The following is a 3,898-nucleotide window of genomic DNA, read 5'->3' on the forward strand; positions in this document are numbered from 1 at the left end:
GTTTGTATTTCATCCAACAATCTGTGCTACAAATTATGGCTACAGTATATGCAATTTCTTCCACTTTTGAGTGACACAAAGATGCTATCTAAATGGTGGAATGCAACAGCTGTTAATCAGGCTCACTTTGACTTTACATAGTGCACAAGAGATAGTTTCTCGCTTACGGCCACACCGGCCTGAGTACGCCTGATCTCGTCCGATCTCGGAAGCTAAGCAGGGTCGGGCCTGGTTAGTACTTGGATGGGAGACCGCCTGGGAATACCAGGTGCTGTAAGCTTTTTGTCACTGCCTTGTGGAATTTCAACTCTTTGTCCGTTTTTTCCCACAAGGCTGAAATATGTGCCCTCGCTTTGAAATAAGTAAGCAAGGTTAGTTTGTATTTCATCCAACAATCTGTGCTACAAATTATGGCTACAGTATATGCAATTTCTTCCACTTTTTGAGTGACCAAGATGCTTATCTAAATGGTGGAAATGCAACAGCTGTTATCAGGCTCACTTTGACTTTCATAGTGCACCAAGAGATAGTTTCTCGCTTACGGCCACACCGGCTGAGTACGCCTGATCTCGTCCGATCTCGGAAGCTAAGCAGGGTCGGGCCTGGTTAGTACTTGGATGGGAGACCGCCTGGGAATACCAGGTGCTGTAAGCTTTTTGTCACTGCCTTGTGGAATTTCAACTCTTTGTCCGTTTTTTTCCCACAAGGCTGAAATATGTGCCCTCGCTTTGAAATAAGTAAGCAAGGTTAGTTTGTATTTCATCCAACAATCTGTGCTACAAATTATGGCTACAGTATATGCAATTTCATCCACTTTTTGAGATTGCCTTTCGCTTACGGCCACACCGGCCTGAGTACGCCTGATCTCGTCCGATCTCGGAAGCTAAGCAGGGTCGGGCCTGGTTAGTACTTGGATGGGAGACCGCCTGGGAATACCAGGTGCTGTAAGCTTTTTGTCACTGCCTTGTGGAATTTCAACTCTTTGTCCGTTTTTTCCCACAAGGCTGAAATATGTGCCCTCGCTTTGAAATAAGTAAGCAAGGTTAGTTTGTATTTCATCCAACAATCTGTGCTACAAATTATGCTACAGTATATGCAATTTCTTCCACTTTTTGAGTGACACAAAGATGCTTATCTAAATGTGGAAATGCAACAGCTGTTAATCAGGCTCACTTTTGACTTTACATAGTGCACCAAGAGATAGTTTCTCGCTTACGGCCACACCGGCCTGAGTACGCCTGATCTCGTCCGATCTCGGAAGCTAAGCAGGGTCGGGCCTGGTTAGTACTTGGATGGGAGACCGCCTGGGAATACCAGGTGCTGTAAGCTTTTTGTCACTGCCTTGTGGAATTTCAACTCTTTGTCCGTTTTTTCCCACAAGGCTGAAATATGTGCCCTCGCTTTGAAATAAGTAAGCAAGGTTAGTTTGTATTTCATCCAACAATCTGTGCTACAAATTATGGCTACAGTATATGCAATTTCTTCCACTTTTTGAGTGACACAAAGATGCTTATCTAAATGGTGGAAATGCAACAGCTGTTAATCAGGCTCACTTTGACTTTACATAGTGCACCAAGAGATAGTTTCTCGCTTACGGCCACACCGCCTGAGTACGCCTGATCTCGTCCGATCTCGGAAGCTAAGCAGGGTCGGGCCTGGTTAGTACTTGGATGGGAGACCGCCTGGGAATACCAGGTGCTGTAAGCTTTTTGTCACTGCCTTGTGGAATTTCAACTCTTTGTCCGTTTTTTTCCCACAAGGCTGAAATATGTGCCCTCGCTTTGAAATAAGTAAGCAAGGTTAGTTTGTATTTCATCCAACAATCTGTGCTACAAATTATGGCTACAGTATATGCAATTTCATCCACTTTTTGAGATTGCCTTTCGCTTACGGCCACACCGGCCTGAGTACGCCTGATCTCGTCCGATCTCGAAGCTAAGCAGGTCGGGCCTGGTTAGTACTTGGATGGGAGACCGCCTGGGAATACCAGGTGCTGTAAGCTTTTTGTCACTGCCTTGTGGAATTTCAACTCTTTGTCCGTTTTTTCCCACAAGGCTGAAATATGTGCCCTCGCTTTGAAATAAGTAAGCAAGGTTAGTTTGTATTTCATCCAACAATCTGTGCTACAAATTATGGCTACAGTATATGCAATTTCATCCACTTTTTGAGATTGCCTTTCGCTTACGGCCACACCGGCCTGAGTACGCCTGATCTCGTCCGATCTCGGAAGCTAAGCAGGGTCGGGCCTGGTTAGTACTTGGATGGGAGACCGCCTGGGAATACCAGGTGCTGTAAGCTTTTTGTCACTGCCTTGTGGAATTTCAACTCTTTGTCCGTTTTTTCCCACAAGGCTGAAATATGTGCCCTCGCTTTGAAATAAGTAAGCAAGGTTAGTTTGTATTTCATCCAACAATCTGTGCTACAAATTATGGCTACAGTATATGCAATTTCATCCACTTTTTGAGATTGCCTTTCGCTTACGGCCACACCGGCCTGAGTACGCCTGATCTCGTCCGATCTCGGAAGCTAAGCAGGGTCGGGCCTGGTTAGTACTTGGATGGGAGACCGCCTGGGAATACCAGGTGCTGTAAGCTTTTTGTCACTGCCTTGTGGAATTTCAACTCTTTGTCCGTTTTTTCCCACAAGGCTGAAATATGTGCCCTCGCTTTGAAATAAGTAAGCAAGGTTAGTTTGTATTTCATCCAACAATCTGTGCTACAATTATGGCTACAGTATATGCAATTTCTTCCACTTTTGAGTGACACAAGATGCTTATCTAAATGGTGGCAATGCAACAGCTGTAATCAGCTCACTTTGACTTTACATGGTGCACCAAGGATAGTTTCTCGCTTACGGCCACACCGCCTGAGTACGCCTGATCTCGTCCGATCTCGGAAGCTAAGCAGGGTCGGGCCTGGTTAGTACTTGGATGGGAGACCGCCTGGGAATACCAGGTGCTGTAAGCTTTTTGTCACTGCCTTGTGGAATTTCAACTCTTTGTCCGTTTTTTCCCACAGGCTGAAATATGTGCCCTCGCTTTGAAATAAGTAGCAAGGTTATTTTGTATTTCATCCAACAATCTGTGCTACAAATTATGGCTACAGTATATGCAATTTCATCCACTTTTTGAGATTGCCCTTTCGCTTACGGCCACACCGGCCTGAGTACGCCTGATCTCGTCCGATCTCGGAAGCTAAGCAGGGTCGGGCCTGGTTAGTACTTGGATGGGAGACCGCCTGGGAATACCAGGTGCTGTAAGCTTTTTGTCACTGCCTTGTGGAATTTCAACTCTTTGTCCGTTTTTTCCCACAAGGCTGAAATATGTGCCCTCGCTTTGAAATAAGTAGCAAGGTTAGTTTGTATTTCATCCAACAATCTGTGCTACAAATTATGGCTACAGTATATGCAATTTCTTCCACTTTTGAGTGACACAAAGATGCTTATCTAAATGGTGGAAATGCAACAGCTGTTAATCAGGCTCACTTTGACTTTACATAGTGCACCAAGAGATAGTTTCTCGCTTACGGCCACACCGGCCTGAGTACGCCTGATCTCGTCCGATCTCGGAAGCTAAGCAGGTCGGGCCTGGTTAGTACTTGGATGGGAGACCGCCTGGGAATACCAGGTGCTGTAAGCTTTTTGTCACTGCCTTGGTGGAATTTCAACTCTTTGTCCGTTTTTTCCCACAAGGCTGAAATATGTGCCCTCGCTTTGAATAAGTAAGCAAGGTTAGTTTGTATTTCATCCAACAATCTGTGCTACAAATTATGGCTACAGTATATGCAATTTCTTCCACTTTTTGAGTGACACAACCGATGCTTATCTAAATGGTGGAAATCAACAGCTGTTAATCAGGCTCACTTTGACTTTACATAGTGCAACCAAGAGATAGTTTCCT

General features: G+C 45.0%; 9 non-coding genes and 2 pseudogenes across 9 annotated transcripts; all 11 read left to right on the forward strand.

Moving 5' to 3' along the window:
* Positions 1-161: 161 nt before the first annotated feature.
* On the forward strand, positions 162-280 carry LOC118960904. Its single transcript, XR_005048783.1, has one exon. It is a non-coding gene; the product is annotated as a 5S ribosomal RNA (ribosomal RNA).
* A 256-nt stretch (positions 281-536) lies between these two features.
* Positions 537-654, forward strand: LOC118960929 (annotated as a pseudogene).
* A 178-nt stretch (positions 655-832) lies between these two features.
* LOC118960905 lies at positions 833-951 on the forward strand. The gene has a single exon (XR_005048784.1). It is a non-coding gene; the product is annotated as a 5S ribosomal RNA (ribosomal RNA).
* A 259-nt stretch (positions 952-1,210) lies between these two features.
* Positions 1,211-1,329, forward strand: LOC118960906. Its single transcript, XR_005048785.1, has one exon. It is a non-coding gene; the product is annotated as a 5S ribosomal RNA (ribosomal RNA).
* Positions 1,330-1,589: 260 nt separating this feature from the next.
* LOC118960921 lies at positions 1,590-1,707 on the forward strand. The gene has a single exon (XR_005048800.1). It is a non-coding gene; the product is annotated as a 5S ribosomal RNA (ribosomal RNA).
* Positions 1,708-1,885: 178 nt separating this feature from the next.
* On the forward strand, positions 1,886-2,002 carry LOC118960935 (annotated as a pseudogene).
* Positions 2,003-2,179: 177 nt separating this feature from the next.
* Positions 2,180-2,298, forward strand: LOC118960907. The gene has a single exon (XR_005048786.1). It is a non-coding gene; the product is annotated as a 5S ribosomal RNA (ribosomal RNA).
* A 177-nt stretch (positions 2,299-2,475) lies between these two features.
* On the forward strand, positions 2,476-2,594 carry LOC118960909. The gene has a single exon (XR_005048788.1). It is a non-coding gene; the product is annotated as a 5S ribosomal RNA (ribosomal RNA).
* Positions 2,595-2,848: 254 nt separating this feature from the next.
* Positions 2,849-2,966, forward strand: LOC118960922. Its single transcript, XR_005048801.1, has one exon. It is a non-coding gene; the product is annotated as a 5S ribosomal RNA (ribosomal RNA).
* Positions 2,967-3,142: 176 nt separating this feature from the next.
* LOC118960910 lies at positions 3,143-3,261 on the forward strand. The gene has a single exon (XR_005048789.1). It is a non-coding gene; the product is annotated as a 5S ribosomal RNA (ribosomal RNA).
* Positions 3,262-3,519: 258 nt separating this feature from the next.
* LOC118960915 lies at positions 3,520-3,637 on the forward strand. Its single transcript, XR_005048794.1, has one exon. It is a non-coding gene; the product is annotated as a 5S ribosomal RNA (ribosomal RNA).
* The last annotated feature ends 261 nt before the right edge of the window (positions 3,638-3,898 follow it).

The sequence above is a fragment of the Oncorhynchus mykiss genome, unplaced genomic scaffold (assembly GCF_013265735.2).
Source record: "Oncorhynchus mykiss isolate Arlee unplaced genomic scaffold, USDA_OmykA_1.1 un_scaffold_640, whole genome shotgun sequence".
Taxonomy (NCBI): Eukaryota; Metazoa; Chordata; class Actinopteri; order Salmoniformes; family Salmonidae; genus Oncorhynchus; species Oncorhynchus mykiss.